The sequence below is a fragment of the Diceros bicornis genome, chromosome 1 (assembly GCF_020826845.1).
Source record: "Diceros bicornis minor isolate mBicDic1 chromosome 1, mDicBic1.mat.cur, whole genome shotgun sequence".
NCBI classification, from domain to species: Eukaryota; Metazoa; Chordata; class Mammalia; order Perissodactyla; family Rhinocerotidae; genus Diceros; species Diceros bicornis.
The window spans coordinates 17,508,008-17,531,769 of NC_080740.1; the positions used below are offsets into that span (position 1 = coordinate 17,508,008).

The 23,762-nt window shown below is 39.7% G+C and overlaps 1 protein-coding gene and 1 non-coding gene across 2 annotated transcripts in view; one reads left to right on the forward strand and one right to left on the reverse strand.

The window, feature by feature from the left end:
* Positions 1–23,762, forward strand: part of ADGRV1 (adhesion G protein-coupled receptor V1) — a 521,379-nt gene that overhangs the window by 476,458 nt on the left and 21,159 nt on the right. The gene's annotated exons all lie outside the window — the stretch shown is intronic.
* On the reverse strand, positions 15,466–15,572 carry LOC131410616 (U6 spliceosomal RNA). Its single transcript, XR_009221359.1, has one exon. It is a non-coding gene; the product is annotated as a U6 spliceosomal RNA (small nuclear RNA).

Genomic DNA, 23,762 nt, shown 5'->3' on the forward strand with positions numbered 1-23,762 from the left:
AACCCTGAAATATCAATCATAGGGTTAACAGAAGAGTACATTTTGTATTTGCAACTCCAATTTTGCTTTTTACTAAAACCACTTGCCCAAAAACTACATTTAAAATACTTGAGTAACTGTGCAATAAATAGCAACTCAGGAGACAGAAATGATTACTTCATAATTAAATGCTAAATTGATGATTCTAACAAGAATTCTCTATCACTTACTAGGTATTATTGGGGAACTTAATTTCTCTAAGCCTCAGTTTTTCTCTCTCTCTGAAAAACAGGGATGATAATAGTACCTACCCTAGGAATGTTGAGAGAACTGAGTAATGTGAATAATGTGAAGCATGGCCACGTGTGTGGAGCTGAAGGAATGCTCAGAAAAGATTAGTTGCTCTTACTGTGATGGTAGTGATTGTTACTAGTGTTATTTGTAATTATTCTTAACAATAATAATAATAATTAGAGAAGTTCATAGAAAGGTCTAGAAAAGCTAGAGATGGTTTCATGAAAGGTGTGGTCCTAGAGCTGGGCTGCAAAGGACACCAAATTCGGACTTTTGGAGGAGAGGAAAGTCTCTTCATGTTCTTCAGAGAGAGGAAATGGATGGGCAAAGGCACACGATGGAAGAGAGCGTGGCTGTCTTTGTCTAGCTTAATGAAGTTTATGGAGGAAACTGGGGTAAGGGTCGGGGGTGACGTGAGCAAAGCCTTTGTGCCACATTATTATGGGATCTATCAAAAGAGTTTACAGAAATTCTAAAAAAAATCATCCTTCAGTAAATACCTTAGCTACTGCAAATATTTAATTCTGGTCTCTTGCATTCCATCTATAAAGACAAGTTGAAAGACAGCCACCAGGGAGTTTATTCTGGAACACAGAACCATGCTCACAGATGCTTACGCTCCTCCCACTGTCACTGACTCTGAGAGAGTGAGCTCAGAGCAGCAGGAAAGGAATTTACCATAAATAAATAATACATAAATGCATAAAATAAAATTGTAATCCAGAGTGTAATCTTCTTGAGATCAGGGGCCGGGATTTATAAATCTTCCATGCATCTTATAATCATAGCCCCTCCTACAGTGCTGAGAACCTACTGAATTGAAGTCCAGGGAGCATTTGCGGTTTAGGACGCTGCGCGAATGGGCGCTGAAGTGGAAGAACCTTCTCTAACCCTTAAGGCATAGAGAATGGTCCCAATGAGGAGCCCTCTGAACTTAGCACTGTTTGTGTCCCTCTAAAATCACTGTAAGTTCTCCTTTTTCTCTTCCTGTCTCCATCTCTATTTCTTCAGCTGGAATTTCTTATCATTTTTCTTTCTCTTTCAACATCTGTTTTCTATTGCGTCTTGTTGTGCTCCTCAGTTTTTATCTATCTCGATCATTCTCACACATTCGGGGCCCTGTCAGTAATCCTAAAGACAACTGTGTATGGCTTATCCTCTGAGAGAGCAGGCTTCTGCACAAGAACCCATCTCTGCAATGAAAAAGCAAACAAAACCAAAATGTCCACCTAATAGTGTTCAGTGGGACATTTTTTTTGTTTTAGGAGATATGATGAGTTTCTCAATTCAGAAAGGGTGAAAAGAAATAATAAAGCATACAGATTTGTGCCATTTCAGAAAGCCAGTGCACATTCCCAGTAGCAGTTAAAAATGGCAAGTGTTGTGAGGAATCATGGATAGGCAACCGGATTCCCGAAGTCAGCCAAGAGTTGCTTGCTTGTGTTTTTAGAGCTGCGGGAAAGAGAAATGTAACTGCACCACTGCTGTGCAGGCAACAGGAGGCTTCCAGCTGCAGGCCCTGAAGCACTTTGAAAATCGCCCCTAATTGTCTTTTGCCTCCGTGTTACCAACTTATCACCCAGCCCCACAGTGGTCTTCATGCTGCGTGTCTCCAGAAGCTCGCCCCTGCTGTTTTAGAAGTAGACAGTTGGCAACTATCCTGAATGTGGAGTCTAAATGTGATCTCCATATTTTCAGGTGGAAGCAAAGGAAATGTTTTAGAGCTCTCGTTATCTTGACTTCAGACATCATGCCTTACATTCATCAACTTTGCAGCCCAATTTTGGGCCCGCATTAAGAAATAAAATAAAACCACTCACCCACTTCTCTTTTGGCCCTTAGAACTCTTTCCCTTGGCATGACTTTATATCTTTTTATTGACAAATGGTTGGCTCACTTATATGAGTTATGTATCTTCCTCACTAATAAGTCCTCTCCAGCCAAAGCAGCAATTGGATTCACAGACACAAGGACATCAGAGAGGGGTGGCGTTTGGGCTTTGCTTGGCCTCCTGACTCTTTGGCAAAGGAAAATGGTTCTTGCTAGTAAGGGAAGCTCAGAGCCAAGTAGAAAGTGGATGGAAAAGGTGAGAGAATAGCATGAGCCAAACCTTGCCAAATATCTCCTGACAAGAACAGAGTACTCACACCAGCTTCTCACTTAGGTACTTAGGATGCTTACACCAGAAGTTGCACACTCCCGTGTCTACAGGGGCTGAAAGCAGACCGGGCTGGGGCCTGTGGTCAAGAGCCAGCATGCCTCGTCTAAAGGGGCAGCAGCCACTTGGCTCCAGTTAAGCGTTTGCTAGACAGGAAGCAGATCAAGTGTCAGCCAGATCTTCTGATTTTTCTAGAGAAGCAAGAAACCAGATTTTTATGTGAGAGCTCCTAATTTGTTCATGTTGGCAACTATTTAAAGACAACCTTTAAATACTGTGCGGGCCAATCAAAACCTATTGGCAGGCAGTGTTCAAGCTGCCAGTTTTGGGCCTCTGGCTTACCTAGTAGGCAGTCACTGAAGGTTTTATAATGAACTAAAGCCATCCCTCATAATCCATGTGGATCAGGGAAAATAAACTTTTCTGGCTTTATCTGTCTTTTACAAACTTTTTATGCTGGACATTTAAAAAAATCGGAGTTGTTTAAGAATTTTTGGACCCCTTCTCTGAACATAGTCTGGAACAAACCCCAACTCCCAGGATGATCCATCCCCTCAAGTGACCTCCAGTCCATGGCTGATCTGAGAGGGAAGGAAGGAGAGGCTGGCCATTCTGGGCCTGTTCTGGATGACTACAAAACACTGTGCTCAGCCTTGCTCAGATCTACAGCCCCAGAACAGGCACAAATCCAGTGATCCTTGATAGATGGGGAAAAGGCACAGTCGGGCATAAATCGGGCCAGAACCTCCTCAGCTGTGCTTGGCAACCTGCGGTATGTCCATGCAGAAGGGAATGAGATGCTACGGGAGACGGGAGGGATAAAGGAGGCATAGAATGGGGAGTGTAGGGGAGCAGTATTTGTTCCTATTCCTCAACTGTAAGTAAGACAAGCCATCAAAATCAAAAGTAGAGGAGCTGAATAACCAGACCACGGGAAATGCTGAGTGCTCCTTCCTAACTTCTTCATTGAATGTGCCCGTCCATCCACCAGGCTATTGGAAATCTTCACAAAAAATAGAAGCAGTGCCAGTGGTCCAGTGGCTGGGATAGAGACAACAGACTATTTTTGTTCCAAGTGGAGGAATAGGCCATGTGAACAGATAAAAAACATGGAGCAAGTCAAAAGAAATGTCACCCCCTGGGCTCATGGGTGTGTTTCTTCGTGGTGTGAGAGTTGAGCCAGAAGTCTGAGTAACTGAGTCAAGATGAGCAGTTTTGGCTTATCGAGCTGCAGTTCAGAAACACAGCACAGCATTTGAGACAGAAGCAAGCCCTGCATGCCCAGGGTCATCTGTGTCTTGTGCTCCTTTCCTTTTTTAATGGATTTTTTTTTTCCCAAAGAGGAGAGGATGACATCAGTCCAACATGCGAGGCGGGCTAATCTAATTAAAATTTTGTTTATTTACTTGTGATTTTAAAAAGACTATGAAGGATGCTTGTGAGACATTTGTGTCTGGAAAGAGTTGAGCAACTCTAAAGCTGTAGCGTGTGGCAATTGGTTAAAAATTGGTAAATTATGTTTCTTTATTTTCCACGAAATGTCAAATGTTGTTCTTTTGCTTCTATAAAGGTCAAGATGGCTTAAAGAGAAGAAAAAAAAACCGAACTTGGACCATTAACTTGTTATTGAACTTTAGAAGTGTTTTATTTACCAGTAAACTTAAATCTAAAAATGTTTTGGTGGCTATGAAACAAGAGACACTAGATTTCAATAAAATTAATGACTTTGTGTTACTTTCCTCTTCTTTCTGGGCCTTTCAGTGAAAAACAACAAGGAGAAAATGAGTTTGACAGCAAAAGTTATTTATGAGTACTCTGTGTGTACATATTTGTGGAATATATATTATGATGTTGCATGAGTGGGGTGTCATAATCTTTCCCTTATGCCTTTTTGCCCTTTGATGTTCTTGAACAGAATATAGTTATGGAAATAAAATTCTTTTGATGAATACGTTTCATAGTGGCATTTACCAAATGGTAACCAAGGACTTGCTCCTCAAGCAGAGAAGTCATCTTTTTATAACTGATGATGAACGACTGAGCAGACACACATGGCTAGAAAGAGAGAAAGCATGATTCGTTCTAGGTTATTTCCAAGTAACCATTGTTATTTATTAGCACTGTTTGATCTGGTCATGATGCACTACTATCTCCTATCTCTTTTTGGGGAAAAAAAAGTAAAAATAATAAAATAGCATTATTTAACAGTGCAAACCCATAAATTTCTATTTAATTGCACCTTCTAATCCTATTGCAAAGGCTGAGAGTGGTCTAGCAAAATGCAGGTCATATATCCGTCTTCCACCTTCCACCTTCTGCCTCCATCTTCCACCTTCCAGGGTATGTGGAGAGCAAGCACAAGCTCTCCACCACACTGCCTGGGTTCAAATCCTGGCTCTGCCACTTGCTAATTCTGTGATCTTAGACGAGTTCCTTAACATCCCTGTGCCTCAGTTCCCTCATCTGTAAAGTAGAACGATAATGATACCTATCTCACAGTGTTGTTGGGAGGACTGAACAAGACGATATATGTAAAGCATTTAAAAGTAGTAGTACATGGTAGGCATTTGATAAATGTTATTTTTATGTTATTACTATTTTTCTCAACCTTACCACTCCTGTTTTACAAATCTCATTTGCTGAATTGACTTGTAATTACTTCTCCCTTCCTAAGCTATGAATCTACTGTAGTTAGCACTGGAAGATGCTTAACTTTAATTAATTAATTAATTAACTCTGTTCCAGAAACTGTTTTATGTGCTTTGGATAAATCAGTTAACAAAACAGATAAAAATGCGCGCCCTCGAGAAACTTGCATTCTATGGGGAGGGGGAATAGATAATACAAATAAACGTAATAAGGAAATTATGTAGCATGTTAGAAAGTGATAAATACCAAATTCAGAGGGGGAGGGGCAGGCAATTTTAAAGAGGTGGTCAGGGCAGCTCGCTGAGAAGGCAAGTGATGACCACTCCAGAGGGAAACCAGGGAAGGTCTCAGTCCATTTTCCGTTGCTTTGATGTCCTTGTCTGATTCACATATTTGTTTTTAGAATTTTTTCCTGAGCGGAATTTTTTGTTTGTGTTGTTTCTGAGTAGCCGTCAGTGAGTTCCATTGCATTATTAGTATCACAAAGTGATTCTCTCTGAGACCTTAGCTCTTTTGGTCTGTTTTTTGGCCTTTATCCTAAAATTTCCTATTGCATTTATTTTCTCATACATTTTGAGTTCATCTATCCAAAAGTACTACACACTTAATTTTTCAAAATGTTTGTCTTGTTTTTCTCTCACGGGTAAGTGGCGTTGAATTAGGTTCATTGTGTAAGGTTTCATTTTCACTTTGGGCCAATCTAGTATTGCTCCACCAAAAGGAAGTGAAAACTTACTTGTTTAACATCCTTACCAAAGGAGATGTGATCTGAGCCAAATTAGGACAAAAATCCCTGATCTGGAGATTGAAGAGGCCTGGTGGTGACTTTCACATGGCTGTGGAAAAAGACTTTAATCCTCTAGTGCAGACACCTGAAGTTAATGTAATGAAGGGTAGAACAGATGACAGATGGGGCAGAAACAAACTTCATGGTAAAATGTAGTCTTCCTCAAAAAATCTCTTCATAACAAACTTTGGCATTTTCATTATAGGGTCAGGAAGTAAAATTTTAGATTGGTTTGGTTCAGAAAAATGACATGAAAATATGCGACTCTAAAGTTTTCCATAATGCTCTCTTATATTTGAGTTTGTATGAGTTTTTATAATTAATTTCTAAAGATATATTTTAATTATTTAATATTAAAATTAACTGGCACTTCACGCATGAGGTTTAAAAGTCCCTGGAACTATACCGTCTATGTGAGAGACAGAGAAGGGAGAAGAGAGAGAGCTGGAGACGGTCCCTCAGAGACTCGAGGTTTCAGCAGCTTTGTCAGGGGGCAGCACAGACCTCAGAGGGGCCAGGCTCAGTCCCGTATCAACAAGACTATCTAGAATAAAACCAGCAGCGTGGACAGAGGGGAAGTCACACACTACTTTTCTCTCTACTTCCTGTTGCCAGTATTCTCAAGTCTCAGGAAGTGCCTCCCCTGAATCTATGGGAGTAGGGAAGCGCAACCATTGACGCTCCCTAGACGTGTCAAGGTAATCTTTTAAACTATGGGCTGCTAACATGCTATGTCAACACTGGTCTTTAAAAGCGCTTATCATTCACTTTGAGTAGGTCGTGTAATACAATACCATTTGCCCCAAAAGTAGGCATTCATATACTTCTGAAAGGATCAGGAGTGCAGTTAGAAGACACAGTGAGAGCTGTCATGTGGAGCATCACATCACATTTATTAGGGTGAATAACCTGATTCATGAGCATGTATTGAAAATCCCTAAGGCCCAGAGAGAATCTAGGCAGCACTAGTCTTGGTACATTACAACATAGAGTCAAGGATTTGGAATCAGGCCTAAGTGTGAACCATCCCTAAGTCCCAGCAAATGAAATAACACACAGGAAGTGCCCAGCGCTTGGCACATAAGTAAACACTCGATAAAGGGTGATTTCACTGTTTTTTGAAAAAAGGGAAAAAGAGAGGAGGAGAAGAGTTGCATGGCCTTAAATAATTCTCTACACTTATTCTGAGTAGACGCGTTTTGTGCTAGAGCTTTTCATGGTAAGCAGGTCCACAAAGCATGGAAGGCACTATTGCTCGGGCATATTGGCTGGAATGAACAAGTAGAGTGATTACGTCATGTTGGACACAGAGGGATTTTACTTCATTCTCATGTCCTTGCCTTTGGCCATGCTGTTATTTTCGTGTGTAATCCTATCACCCTTTAAAAAATTTTTTCAAATCTTACCTTTCTTAAGGATCCAGATTTAAATGTACCACTTCCTCAAAACCTTTTGTGCCTCACTCGTTTACTGTAATCTCCTGTAATGCCAGCCCCCACATTGTATTCCGCATTTTCACTCATTTGGCACATCTTACGCCGCCTGGGGCTGTTCCCCAACTAGTTCCCTGAAGCCCCACTCTCCCGCTGCTTTTGTACTGCCCGGAAAGCTTAATTACAGGGCTGGCACAAGGTCTTCAGTAAATCCTTGTTGAATTAAATCTCTTATTTGAAATTTCCAATGCCTCCCCTCCCCTCCCACAAATCTCAATTTAGGGAAGTCTCTTGAAATGACTCACAAGTTTTAGCACCTCATCCCAAACTGACATTTTCCAATTATTTACACGCTTCATAGTTTTCCAGCGTGTACTACCAAAGCAGGGTTTATATTAAAAGAACATATTTAATTATCGAACATTTACCCTAAGAACTGTGGTGATAGCCACCAGCATTGTCCCACTTAAGAGCTAAAGTAGCTCAAGGTTACATGCTTTGTCTCAAATAATAGACTTAGTGGTGGGGTTGGGAGTAGAAATGAAGTTAGCCTCCCAGAGCAGTCTGGTGGCCAGAAGCAACCAGGAAGGTGAAGTCGGTGCCTCAGTTAACTCACTAAGTTTACTGGAAGTGCGTATTTTCATGTGCCAAATTCAGTAAGTCATGGAGCAAATGTTTATTTTGCTACGCTTTGAAAAGTTGCTTTGCTTCTTGTAAGTTTTCTCGGTGGAAGAATTCCAAGGTATGACTTAATCTATGTTAGCAGCATTGAACTGGAAACAGGATTTCTTCTGCGACTTGGCTTTGTCATTTATGGGCCACTTCTGTAGGGAGGGTGTATGGAAGCGACAGAAATGCCTGGTGTTTGAATGGTTGTCCCTCTCACAGAGACAACAAGCAACATACCCATATTATAAAGTTTTTGATTTTCTAACATCTGAAGGAAGACATCCAACCTTGCAGAACAGGCAGGTGTCCATCTCGTAGATTATAGTCACTTGTTTCCAGAATTACGGTAACCAGGTAATACATGGGATGACCTCATTGGACTTCCCAATAACCTGCACTAAGAATACCTTTGCTCTTTCCTGTGGGTGCTATGGTTGGACTCTTTTTATAAACTCCCTTATGTCAAAGATAAGCTAGCAGTTACCCAGGAGAGAAGTGCATCACCAGGGAGCTGTTTGTTATTATCCCTTGAATTTGCTCTGAGGCATCTTATAAAGCATTTGAGACTTTGTTTGTTAACTAATGATAATCTTATTAGAGATTTGTTATTATAGAAGGAACTACTAAAGAGTGGATACCTTAGAAAAATATCTCTTCAGCTGGACAAATAGTCCATGTAGTCACACAGTAGACACAGCAAAAGCAAGATCTTATTGACAGCTTGAATCCTGGGGGAGAAATTAGGAAGCTAACTTGATAGGTGACACCAATACTTGGCCTGTACCATTTTAAGTCTTGTCTGTTTTCATAATACAAGTTTGGGTTGCATTCAAAATCAACAGACTGTCTTGCTGTTGATTCACAACCTAAGCAACATTCTTAACCCTTTCTCAAGTAAAATCTCTCTGATTCTTGAACTCACTAGAAGTTTACAAGCTTGACAGGTTTTCAGAGTTCCTCATGACCCCTCAAAGCAACAGTCTACAATATAGTTTAAAATGTAATCACACTTCTTAGTATTATGATTTTGAACAATCAACAGGATTCATTTTGGGTTTGTAATGTACTCGTTGGGAACCATATGACCCATTTAAGTAAACATCTGTGATTCCCTTTAGTTGTACACTGAAAATAAAGTTGCTACATGAAGATGTTATTCAGTCTGCTATCAGAAGCTTCGCTGCTCCTCTCCATTGGTTACTTTGGCATGGACATGTTGTCTGGTCTTCTCAAGGACCTTCTACTGCTGTTTCCTCCTTCCTCCTACCTATTGCCTGGCTTCCTATCTGTGCTTTTAGAACTCACGTAGAAGTCAAGTCTTACAAGGGGTCCTCTCTGCTCAGCCCCAACCACTTGTCAATGTATTTCTTCTAAGCTCCTGCAGTATGATTTTTTTCCTTATCATGGCATTTAATGCTATAATATCATTACTTTTGTTTTTCTCTCACCGACCTGCCAGCCACTTAGGACAGGTGTTATGTGTTTTATCTCTTTGTTCCAAACTCTAACAATGCCTATGCTCAGTAAATATTCAATAAATGAATGGATCCATGAATAAATACTTGAATGAATGCTAAAAATAATGAAAGGTTTACTGTACCTTTCAACATATTGACTTACATTACTGTATCCTAAATTTAAATGACTCTCTGCCACCACCATCCCCCTCACAGACACCCTGGGGAAAAAATAGTAAAGACTTGAAGGCCCATTTTCCTGTTCTTGCAGTAAACTGATAATGTCCACACTAATTCCAGAATGGTCTATCCCGTGTTCCCAGTACTTAGCACTTGAATCATCACCATGGTTAATGGTCCTAGGCAAAACTGATAGGATAGGATTCACTGGGAAGTAAATGTTCCCTTTTTAAGTTCCTAGAGGATTATTATAAAAGCAGTGAGGCAAGGACTCTTTAAAGCTGAAAAAATAAAATAAGACTTCTGTAATTAGAACCAAAAGCTATAGTATAGATGAAGAAAAATGGTAATCAGCTTAAAATAGGAAAAGCCTGGGTTAAAAATATTTGATTTTCTCTGGACTAAGAAGTTGATACAGACTGTTGTGGGTGTTTTAAGATCAAAATTATTTAGGTATATGTAGAATGTTTTGCTATTGCATTTATGGGTTAGAACAAGCTCTGAAATTCATTTCCTTTCGTCATAAACAAATATGGTTGACATTTTCCAGAGATGCTCTTTCTTCTCGAACACATATAATTGTGATCTATGTAGCAAGAAGAGCAAAAATCACTAGTAAAGATCCATGTATTAATTTCGCATTACTGCTGTTCTCCGTCATGCAGGCCGTGAGCCAGGCTAAGTCAGACAGCACTTTGGAAAGCAGGTAGAGTTCTTCCCTTCCTATGGATTCTGTAATCACTTGCTGTGATTGGATTCATCAGTATTTTAACGATGTGTAGGATGTGGTATCGTTTGTTTTCTCTCAAGTGTATTTTAGAGGCTGGCTTTATCTTTGGGGACACCACAGACCAAAGTTTGATCCTTAACTTTGCAGGCTCAAAAATTCAAATTTGACGAGACTCCAGAAAGCTGATTCACTAGTCAAGTATTCATGATGTGTTAATTTACAATGAGATTTGTGTGTGGCTGGGGAAATGGACCAGTTGTCTACAGAAAATAAATTCATAGATTTAACCTGCTTTTTGATGAGCCCCAAGAGGAGACAAAGTATCTGCAACTATTATATTCTGCAACTATAAAAAAAAAAACTATTAAAAAGAGCTATTATATTTTGCAACTATAAAAAAAAAATCAATCCAATTCTAGAGAGACTCATATAATCCAGTCTACAGCACACCTTGATTTTGCAGATGAGAAATTGGGACCCGGGGTTTTTGGCAATATTTGGTGACAGAGCTGAGACTAGAATCCAGGTCTCCTAGATAGAGATCTATATACTTTTCACAATCCCTGCTGCCTCCCTGATTTTGGAGTGGGATGGGTAGTCAGAAGCTGGACCTAGAGATGGTCCAAATTCTTTAGTGACTATAAAATTAAACAGAAGAAAAATGCTCAAAAGGAATATTTCCATTAAGCTGAAGTCATCTGATAAAGCACCTTTGTCTCCACGTTGGGTGGGAGGGAAGGGCAAATTTCTAAATTTAAAAATGGGAGAGGACATCAAAAAATAAAGCATCTGGGTCACTGGTTAGTGATGAAGAATCTCTGACAGATTCTTGACTTTCACTGGCTACCTAAGTGATCATTTGTCATTGGCTTCCTGAATGCTTTGTCCTTATAGAACAAATTCTTAAATTTATTTTAACTATTTACATTGTAGATCAATGTGTCATTCATTAGAAGGCCCCTTTGAGTTTCCGATAAATTTGAGTTTTGTTATTACCTTCATCAGAAATACATTTACAAATCATGTTCTAGGTTATTTCTGAAAAGATTTCAGCAGATAGCCTCTCTCATCCTTTATTCATTCAAAGGTATTTAGTAAGTCATTTGCCACATCAGGTTCTGAGGGAGGGTACAATGGGGAACCAAATAGGAATGGTCTCAAATAGAACAACAAAATCAACAGAGGCTGCTTTTACTGTGGGAGGCAGATTTTAATAAAATAATCACACAAACATTGTTAAAAATTTTAATAAGTTCTCCAAGAGAACCGTACAGGGTGCAATGAAAGCATAAGCCGAAGGAAGTCTAATTTGGGGGATTCCTGAGGAAGTGAAATCAGAAGACTGAGTAAGTGGTGCCAGGACCAAGAGAGATCATGCATTCTAGAAGAGTTTTCCAGTTAGAGGGAGCAGTGTGTGAGGGAGTGGCACTTAGAACCGTGCCTGGCCATCCTACGTGTGTAATACACACTCATGGAATGATTGAAAATGCATATACAGAGGCCTTGAGGTGGGGACTTGAAATTAGACTAGTATAGCTGGGTGTGGAGAATGCAGGCTGGGTGGCAACAATGAGCTTGGAAAAATGGGTAGAATCCAGGTCATGCAAGGCTTATAAAACATGTTAGGATTGGGGCCTTTGTCTTAAAAGTAGTGGTAAGCATTAAATAAGCAGTGAAGTAACATCTTCTATTATGCAGAGTTATTACAGGAGAGGAGGGGAGAAGAATAGGAGCAAGTCGATACAGAGATTCTTGCTTTGGCAAAGGTATGAGATTGTGGTGACTTTGACTAGCATATTAGCAGTGGATTTGGAGAGAAGTCCAAGGTTCAAGAGATATTTTGGAGGTACAAAATAGACTGGACTTGGTGATAGATTGGATTGGGGGGGTGAGGAGGAGAGAGAAGGGGTCATCCCAGATGTCCCAGGCCATCATCGTGACTTCAGTATGTGTAGATGATCCACCCTACACAGCTCTTGGTTCTCTCCAGCTCTACCACTGCCACCTGGTCCCACCTGGACTTTGCTGTTACCCTGAACTACTTCACTGGTCCAGTATGAGGGAAGCACAAATCCCAGTCCTTCTAGCCACTTCACACCCAGGTTTCCAAGCCTGCTAAGGAGAACTGTGCACTTGAAGAAGTTACTGAACCTCTCTGAAGGAAGGCTCATAGGATGAAGGATAATACATACTTCATAGGATTGTTGGAAGGTTTGAATGACAGTGTTTGCATTGCATATGCGTGGCTCATTCAGAAGTGCAATGAGATAGAAATTACCTTTCCTTTTTTGTGTGCTGATTCTTGTATCTTATACTTCTAGGAATCCCACTAACTTTGTCTGATTAGCTACTACAATAAATGAGTATGTTTTTAATACAGCACTTATTTTATCAGGTTTTTGTACAGTGGTTAACCCCATCACACAGCTTATTAAAGATACATACTTATAGGGGCTGGCCCCGTGGCACCCTCCACTTCGGCTGCCCGGGTTCGCAGGTTCGGATCCCGGGCACAGACCTACACCACTTGTCAGCTGTGCTGTAGTGGCAATCCACATACAAAATAGAGGAAGACTGGTGCAGATGTTAGCTCAGGGCGAATCTTCCTCAGCAAAAAAATAAATAAATAAATAAAAATTATATATATATAAAAATATTTAGTTATTGTCAATTAGGCAGTAAATGGGTGTTCTGAGGCCAGATTCCAAAGTATGTGGGGGAGCGTTTTCCCCACACTACCACCAAGAAATTCTCAGGACACCAGCTGGGTGTCCTACCATTCAACTCAATTCTGACACCGTCTACCTAGAGATAGCATCAGATAGCATCAGATGCATAGGGCAGGGTATGGGGAAAGGGCACAGAGCTTCCTTGCCCTCTCCAGGCACACCACTCTCCCTGAATCACCACATGTTCACCAACCCAGAAGCTCTTCAAACTTCGTCCTTTTTAGTTTTTATGATGGCTTCATTACACAGACATGATTGATTAAATCATTGGCTGTTGGCAATTGATTCAACCTCTAGCTCCTCTTACTCCCCAGAAGTCAGGGGGTGAGACTGAAAGCTCCAACCCTCTAAACACATGGTTGGCTCCACTGTCAACCAGCCCCCATCCTTAGGTGGGGTCCAAAAGTCACCTCATTGACATAATAAAAGACACCTTTATTGCCCTCATCACAGGAAACTCCAAGAGTTTTAGGAGCTCTGTGCCAGAAACAAAGATGAAAACCAAATATATATTTCTATTTTGTTTTTTTGTGAGGAAGATCAGCCCTGAGCTAACATCCATGCCAATTCTCCTCTTTTTTTTTTTCGCTGAGGAAGACCCGCCCTGAGCTAACATCTATTGCCAATCCTCCTCCTTTTTTCTCCCTTTTTCTCCCCAAAGCCCCAGCAGATAGTTGTATGTCATAGTTGCACATCCTTCCAGTTGCTGTGTGTGGGACGCCGCCTCAGCATGGCCGGACAAGCGGTGCCTTGCTGTGCATCCAGGATCCGAACCCGGGCTGCCAGTAGTGGAGCGTGCACACTTAACCACTAAGCCACAGGGCTGGCCCCTTTTTTTGTTTGTTTGTTTTTTGTTTTTCTATTTATTTATTTTTTGTGAGGAAGATCAGCCCTGAGCTAACATCCATGCCAATCCTCCTCTTTTTTGCTGAGGAAGACTGGCCCTGAGCTAACATCCGTGCCCATCTTCCTCCACTTTATGTGGGACGCTGCCACAGCATGGTCTGACAAGTGGTGCATCGGTGCGCGCCTGGGATCCGAACGCAGGCGACCAGCAGCAGAGCACGCGCACTTAACCACTATGCCACAGGGCTTGCCCCATATATATTTCTTATTATAAATCACAATATTGTAACCATGGGCCCATTTACCGCCAGTTCGAACAGACCCCATCTCTTATCAACAGAGTGACTAAGAATTGTCTTTCAGAAAATTTGCAAAGTCATGTCACCAGAGCATGCATGGAAGAAGAAATCTTGACCTGAAATGACCGCAGACCCAAAGACTCTCCTCCCCACAGAACCAAAAGACTGGGACATGACCGGAACTTAAAAGTCGGGCTCTTATCAGAAGCAAGGAGTCTGTCATTCAGGAAGATCTAGTGTTAAAATTCCTTCCCCATTTTACCGTAAATGTTTAAAACCTTACCATAAAAGTTTAGAACCTCATCATAAATGTTTAGAACCTTACCATAAATGTTTAGAACCTTACCATAAATACTTGAAGCCCACCCGTCAAAACCTGTCCTCCCAGCATTTCTGTGTGCCAGCCTATTCTCCCTATCCTCTTAAATTTCACCCCACATCCTGAATCGGGGAGACAGATCTGAGGGCACATGCCCCCCCGTCTCCCTGCAGATCCATCTTGCAGAATAAAGCTGATCTCTCTCCCAAAAGCTGATGCTGTAATTAATTGGCTTTTTTATGCACACCGGGTAGGAGAACCCCATTTTTTGTATGGTAATGATAGCACAGGCAGTAACTCTGATTGTAGAACCAAGTGAGTGCCCCTTTCCTAAAATGTAGCTACCATTAAAAAAAAAAAAAGGAAATGTTCAGTATGCCACTGACTTCAGCTTCATGTAGTAAAGATTTCATAAAATGAAAAAGACTCAACTACTAATATCTCAAGCTTATTGATTTCACACGTATGCATAAAATATACAGAAAAGAGGAAACAATATATAAACTACAGAGATAACTGTCTGTAATGCTGCAGGGAAAGAAGTAGACAAGCATAGAGAAGTCTGTTTTACCCTATGAAACGTATCTTAAAGGAATGGCCTGCAGTTTCTCTGTGTCCAAACTGCGTTATTACTGACAAATCATGTATAGGATCATAGTCATCCTTTTGCCATGTGGTAGAATACACAGATTGACTGTTTTTCACCTATAACATGTAAATAAATATTACTAGATTGTTTTTATTAACTGTACAAACATTTCCTCATACAAACTTAGAATGTTTTCTTATATATATATTTTTTTAATTTTTTGTTTATTGCAGTAACATTGGTTTATAACATTGTAAAAGTTTCAGGTGTACATCATTGTACTTCTATTTCTGCATAGATTACATCATGTTCACCACCAAAATACTAATTACAACCCATCACCACACAAAAATATGGAACGCTTCACGAATTTGCGTGTCATCCTTGCGCAGGGGCCATGCTAATCTTCTCTGTATCGTTCCAATTTTAGTATATGTGCTGCCGAAGCGAGCACTGTTATATTTTTAAGATTATTTTTTCAGGGAATATGGGATTTCATTTCTTTATCTTATAAATCCCACATTTTTTATTTGTTCTAAAAATTACAACCTAGGTTAGAATAATGCAGTGAAAAATTCATTCTCTTATAAGGGGGGCTAAAATTTAAAGTCAAGGTAAAAACTGTTGTCTGCATGAAAAATTTGCAAAACTATATAAAAGAAACCAAAATTTGGGGTTTGGGGTTTAGTGCATTAATTTTAGCAAATTTTCTTTTAAGACATAGCTATTGTCTCATATACTTAAGTTAAAATTATTTTTAAACCAGTAAAATAGTAAAATCTGTCATGCTTTTACATATATTCCCAAGGGCTTTGCACACACACACAGTTCAGCTTTTCATTGCCTTTCTCATAACACGCCTTTCATCACCTCCCACTATAGGTGGTTTCATTCCAACTTAGCCTATAAAAATTTGTGATTACATACCCTCGTACCCTTACTTACTTGGGATCTGAGTCATGGGAGCAGCTGCCAAAGAGAGCACCCCAATTTAAGTCTTCCAGAATTTCTGGGAAGGTGTATTAAGGAAATGGCATAGATGGTACAACCAGACCCATTTCTTAGTCAAGAGTAAGCCCTTAAAGGTGTAGAAGCTGTTCATAGAGGGATCCTGGGTTTTCTTGCCCTTATTTTTCTAGGCCCCAGGTAATACAGGGTTTTGGGGACTTCATATATCCTCTCCTCCACGCAACAGATATTTATGAAGAACTTGCTCTTTGCAGGGCACTGCGTTGGGCTTATGGCAGTGGAGAAATCCAGTTGTCTTGCTGTAAGAAGTTTATGGGCTACAGTGTGACGTAGGAGACCAGCAAGAAAACTGGCAGTTAGGATAGAGCATAGTAAGTGCTGTAAAAGGGATACACAGGGTGCAGGAGCAGAGTGTCGGGTTACCTCACCCGGTATGGGGTAGTGGGGTGGCCACAGAAGCATCTCACTGTCCTGGAGGAAGCTGATATTTACCTAATGAGTAGGGCTAGCCAGGCTAGGGGAGGAAGAGCAGGAGAGGGGAGGGCAAGTCCACAGGGCAAACCCAAGAGCAAGCGCAGCGCATTTGGAGGAACTGAGAGTGCCCGGTGGTTGGGTACGCCTGGAGTGTGGAGTTGGAGGCAGAGAGTGGTGACAGAGCGGACCAAACCGCAGAAGGCTTTGTTGGCCAAGTTACAAAACTATGTTCTCTCCAAGGTATTGGGGACCACTGAAGCACTAACGCTCTCCTCCTCCCCCCACCATTTTGTGAAATGACTCAATAGAGAATAAACCCCATTACTGAAGAAACCAATGCCCATGCCTTAATGAAGATGGTCAAGAATTACGTTTATCATCACACTTAAGGCAGAACAGCACCTTGGATTGTATTCTCTACCAGTTCTGGGAAAGAAGTGGTTCTTAGCCATGTAAAATATTCAACCACGAAGAACCCGGTTGGCCTTGTAATGTTACATTATTTCTCGGAACACAACCTTGTGGCAGGCCACCTCAACTGGTAGGAATGTGCTGTACAGAGAAGTAAACCAACCAGGTTAAAGATGAGAGTAACTTTGTGCCAACCCCTCTAGCAATGAAACCAGTATCACCCTATATTTATAAAGGAGATTTACAGCTTACAAATACATATCTTACAGTTATTTTATTTGAGCCTCATAATAATCCATTGAGGTAACTGGTATTGATATTCCCATTTTATAGATGAAAAAACTGAGGTTCATATAAATAAAGTATAGCTCAATATAACAGTATTTAGCAGGTAGCAGAGCTACTTATTTTACTAATTATACTAATTAACATATAATTATACTTATTGTACTAATACTACTTATTACAGATTCGGTCCCAAGATATCTGACTTTAAATCCCATTTTTTATAAGAGAATGGTTATAAGGAGTAAAAAAAAATTAAGTTTAAGGCTAGACTAAAATCCTTATTTATAATTTTTGTTAAATTATCAATCACTTCACTTCCTTAAAGAGTAGAAGATAATGAATAATGTCCTTGGACTCCAAATATGAAACAATGTAGTACCCATTTTGCTGATTTTTGTATTTGTTTTGGTCTAAGGAAAAGAAATGCTCTATTCAAAATGTTCTTTTTAAAAAAAGAAAAAGAAAAAGAATTGATTGAGTTGAGGTAGTGGTAATTAAAAGAGGCACTAGTAGAAAATTTATCTTTTACTACCAGTATAATATTATGTTCTGAAAAATTGGCTATGGAATAAATACATGCAACTAAATCTTTTTTTCCTTTTGAGTTTCGTCACAAGAGAGAAAATACATGCCCACATATGAAACTTAACTACTATTGCAATGTTGAAAAATTCTGTTGTGAAAGAAGTTCAAGAGCGTGGACCCTCATGATAGCAGGCATTTTAGGCCACAGGGCTTGATTTTATTTATATGCTTCTTATTTTCAACTCTAGTGTAAGCTCTCTGAAGCAGGTACCATGTCTTTTACATTATTTTATGAATCACAGAATTTCCCATGGATTAGACACTCAAAAACTTCTAAAAGAATAGCATACAGGGCCGGCCCCGTGGCTTAGCGGTTAAGTGCGCGCGCTCCGCTGCTGGCGGCCCAGGTTCGGATCCCGGGCGCGCACCGACGCACTGCTTCTCCGGCCATGCTGAGGCCGGGTCCCACATACAGCAACTAGAAGGATGTGCAGCTATGACATACAACTATCTACTGGGGCTTTGGGGAAAAAAGGAGGAGGATTGGCAATAGATGTTAGCTCAGAGCCGGTCTTCCTCAGCAAAAAGAGGAGGATTAGCATGGATGTTAGCTCAGGGCTGATCTTCCTCACAAAAAAAAAAAAAAAAAAGAATAGCATACAACATTATTTTGTTGAAGAAAGATAAAATATTTGGAAGAGCATCCCCAAATTTAGGTAAGGCCAGTCACTGGACCCATCTTCCACTTTACTGATTTCCCCTTCAGGTAGTAATGTGAGGTTCGAGGGGAAGAGGAACTCCTGGTGGAGCTCCAAGCATTGAACCACATGAGTGGGAGAGAAATACTCTGGAGAAAGGGCTGAGCCCGTCTGTTCACTGCCTGCATGGAACCTACAGTGCACTACTAGGCGACACTCGGCTGTTATGTATTAACTCAGTGAATGGATTGAAAATGGTTAGAGGAGAATTTAATTTGCAGACCATCCTCATGTAAAGAGAACGGGTTAGAATCTGAGTTTTATTAGGATACATTCGATAGCTCTGCTGTATCAAATTGGATAGCTTCCACAATGCTAGGCCCTTGCTGAGCCCTATCCAGCCCTTCTAAATTGCCATACAATTCACTGTCACTGAGCCTTGAGTGAATGGGGGTGACGTCAATAAAAACGCTGAGACAACAGGCTAAACCAGGAATCCCAAGCAAACCAGGACTATCCCAGGCAAACCAGGATCTGAGGTTACCCTAGCTATTGCTCAACTATAAATCCAACCTTCAGCTCTTATTCCCAAAAAATGCTTACATATGAAAACGTGTCCTTACATAATTAACGGGTTGGGGAAAATAAACCCTCCCTAGAAACTGTAGTTTTAAGAAATTTCATATCCAAGATAGAGTGGTTGTTTCTGAGTGTTAAAATTTAGTATAAATTTGGGGGGGTTTTTTTGCTTCTCTGTATTTTCTTTTCTCTCTTTTTCCTCTTCTGCAATAAATATGAACAATAAACTTGAGCTGCTTTAAATTTTTGCTTTTCAAAATTGACATATCCATACATTTTTTTAGAGTTTTGTTAGTAAATCAATTATTCCACAGAGCATCCCTGGAGAAATTCTAATGTTCTTGTTTCACTGAATAGAAAATTGCAACAAAAAGATATTAAATGATTTGTCTCTACTAAGCAGCTTGTTAGTCATCAGAAAAGAGTATTTGAAAATAACAACAAATAATATTTTGACAATATATATTCTGGTTCTTAATATCTGGAATTTTTATTGATTTCTGTTTAGATGCTATATTATCTCAAATCTATAAATGCACAAAGATTCCCGGAAGTGTGATACCTCCAGGAGTTTTTATCTGCTGGTGAGACATCTCAGGTTCTGCCAGTATTGTAATGAGAAACCTCTTCCTGTCTCCTTGGCGTGCGATTTATTCCTGTGTGTTTCAGTACAGCAAAGCATAGGCTGTTGAGTTCCACATTTCTATAAAAAAGTCTACACGGACTATGTCATTATTTTGGAATTGACTCCTCTGAGAATGTTTCTAAAACAAGGCCATTTAGATCATCTTTGATATTTGATTAACCACATTATGATGAAATGAATAATTTCTTAAAAATTTACTAGATTTTTTTTTTCATTTTAAAAGCAATATGAAAGATTTAGAAGCCCAGTAGTTATGTGTCTTTGGCTGGCTGGCTGTCTGCCTTCAGTAACTTGTGGGACAGAAATAAGTCAGGAATATAAAAGGTGGGCACCTCCAGAAGGGACCTTGGTGTCAGAGAAAACATAAAATTGACAGGAAGGCACACCCGCATTGATGCAGCATTGTAGAAAATGTGGGTTATTCAATGTTCATTTGGTATCTTCAGATGGAACGCCTGATTCAGGTTGTAATTTAAAGGAATTGAACTCTGTGCTGTATAGTCTTTTGCTCTGAATAAGAATAATCATGAATGAAGTAGGTGGGGTGGAAGGAGGAAAACACTCCCATCCAGTGTTAACATACAATTATCAAACTGGCTGGTCTCATGTCATGAGTCAGATTATTCCCTAACCTCAGGGTACCTTTTTCTTGACGGCACTATATGTTACATGTTCCAGTCTATTCTCACTACTCGCTCTATTGTCACTCTGTTTTTCCCAAGGACATCAGTTACATCTAAAATGAATAAATGCCTCTTTTTGCTTCTTCTGGATGTCTATTTTTGACAGTTTGGATCGCCTCATTCTTCTGGAACAGAATCTTGTCTTGGCTTCTCTGATATAGTGAGTTATCAGCGTCCTCTTATCTGACCTGAATGACCAGTCAGTTGTTCCTTGTTTACTTCGCTGGTTCCTCTTCCCGTCCGTGTCGTCCAGCTGTGTTTAATCCTGAGCACGCAGCTTTTTTCTCTACATAAGCGTCTTCCTTAAAAACCTCATACGCCCATATGGCTTCAGCTTTTACCACTGGACAGCTATTTCCACACTAATGTCTCTAACCTTGCTTTCTCTCCTGATCGCCAATCTAGTACGTAAAATAATCTCACACGTTTTCACTTCAGCATGTATGGCGTTTAATTTAGTTTCCACAACAAAGTGATTCCTTCTACTCTCTTATTTTTATTGACACTGGGTCATCTAGTTTTCCCTTTTTATCATCATCAGCACTATTCTTTGGTCACCAGTCACTGTCCAAGCAATTAAGGTTAATCCGTAATAGAGTGGTTAACAGCTATCTGAACACTAAATTTTTAAGGCCTTGTTTTCAAAAAGGCAATTTAAAGGATGCTGACAAAAACTATGTTTAAAAGTACTGAGAGAGTTAATGATGGTTTTTACATTTATAAATGTTGGAAAAAAATAGAAAGGAGAATAATATTTTGTGACGTGAAAATTGTATGAAATTCAAATTTCAATGTGGTTTCAACAGGGACCATATGTCCTGCTAAGTCTAAAATATGTACTATGTGACTCTCTTCAGGAAACTTTGCTGATCCTTGGTTTAAAGGATTAGTGTTCAGTTTATTAAAACAACAAATTCAAAATCCTGGATTGTTCTTAAGCTTTTAAAAAACTAGGTGACTATATTCCCATAAAACCACAATCAAGATACAGAATGTTTCCATCACCCCCAAAAGATTCCCCAGAGCCCCCCTGTAGAACATCCTTCCCTCTGCTCCCAGAGCCAGGCAACCACTCCTCTGCTTTCTGTCACTATATATTAATTTGTATTTTCTAGAATTTTGTGTAAACAGAATCATACAGTAAGTACTCTTTTGTGTCTGGTTTTTTTTACCCAGCGTACCAATTTTGGATTCATTCATGTCGCGTGTATCAGTAGTTTGTCCTTTTTATTACGGTTTTTTTTTTTCAGCTTTGTTGATGTATAATTGACAAATAAAATTTTAAGGTATTTAAAGTGTACATCATGGTGATTCGATATATGTGTACAAATTGGCAGTGGGACAGTTTGACCCATGGCCATGGTTTGCTGGAAACTTTGCAAACTTTTTACTGTTAGACAAAACTAAAAGTAAACTTTTGAATACTCTTTTCTGTGTAGAAAAGCCACCCAGAGGGCCTGAAAACAACTCACTTTAACTATGTTATTATTGTTGTTGTGATTATTATTCATGTTATTTCAATCTTTAGACTTTGGGTATTTCCAGTGCCTATGGCAGGGATGTCTCAGAATAAACCAAAAATGTTTTCAAATTATATGTGAAAAAAAGTACTTATAACAAGATTTAAATAAATAATCATGATACAGTTTGGTATTTTTAGAATTTTAATTTAAAAATATTTTTCATATTCAAAGCGTCCTCCGACTCGATTCTCTTCTCTACTTTTTATTGAAACCTTAAAAACATTATTCCCAGATTCTAAACCTCTTCTACATTATTTAATTCCATCTCAGTACTGTTATGACCACCTTCAGTCTTCTCTACCCCTCGGTCCTACCACCCAACTCAATTTGTACTTCTGAAAATTTTCTAATCTAGGAACTCTCAAAGCAGGGGGTTCGTGGGGTCAGGAGTTTGTGTTCTTGTAACTCTAAAAAAAACCTTAGTTTTCACTTCCTTCTACCTTGTCAGAGATAGTCTGGCTCCTGATAAGTAGTATCATGACTGAGTAGCGCCCCATGCTTTGAAACTTAACAGAATCATGAGGAACATTGAACATCTCAGAGATGGAGCACTGGAGAACAAGGGTCAGGAGGAAAGGCTGGAGGAGTGGGGATCATATTATCTGGAGATGAGACTACTGAGGCGTGACCTAATAATTTTCTTTGGATTCATGAGTATTTATCACTAAGAAGACTGACCAAATGTTTCTCGTGTCCATAAGTGACACACAAAGAAATATGTTCTTAAATTGTAGATATAAATTTTGGTTTTCTAAAAAGAGAAAGTGTCTTGTCTATACTCTAGATATTTATAATAAGAAACATATAGAATTGTTGTTCATAGAGATTACAAAATTTAGAATAGACATCGTTCTAAGCCCAAACCTAAACGTGAAGGCCTGCTACCCAGATATTTTAGTCATAGACATGTCTGAAGCCAGGAGACTAAGCCAACTGAACTTGTATTGATTCCACTAGTTCTGAATACATAGATAGCATCCCTTAAATTAGTAATAAATTTTAGGTGAACTTGACATAATCCATGGCAAACGCTAGGTAATTACCTATTCCATCCAAATATTTTTAAAAGCACTTGGGTGATAATCGTTCCCAAAGATTTCTGAGTGTTTCAATTGTGCTGACCAGTGGCCATCAAGATGAACTCACTTGTAAAAAAAAAAAAAAAGATGAACTCGTTTCCTTTCTCTGTATATTTAATGCACACGTTAGATTGTAGAGTCTTATAAATAAGAGCATTAACAAAGCAACTTTGTGAAAAATAAGAAGAGTTAAAAAAATATGAAGCAATGAAAGATGAAATTTCTACTTTTCTCACACCTAAAAAAAAGTACAAATGTATAAATACTGTATTTGTCTTTTCAATTCTGTCATTGGCCTGAAATCCATTGTCTTTGCTGCTAAGTCACTGGTGGTGCAAAACAGCCGCAGGTCAGCAGCCCAAGAGCATAGTGCAAAGCCAGAAATGAGAGATCACTCACGGACACTTCGCAGGGATATCTGCCAAGGGGAGAGCAAAAACAGAAAGCTGTGAAGCCCTTTAAGGAGACGTAGCCACAAGAAAGAGCAGCAGCAGTATGCCAACACAACCCCAGCAGAGAAGCCAGAGGCAGCCAGGAAGTCACCTGGGGGCTCAGCGCCCAGCAATCCCACCACCAGAAGGGCACCAGGCCAGAAGAGCAGAGATCCAGCCAGGAGTGGATGCTTCGTTCTCCCATGAGAGACTCTTGGCACATGTAACATGGAAACAGAAAGACTAAGCCAAAACAAAATTTCATTGAGCAACTACTGAATTACCTAACTATAGAGAGAATTAGACAACTAAAACCAACACAGGCCTCAGGCCCATGT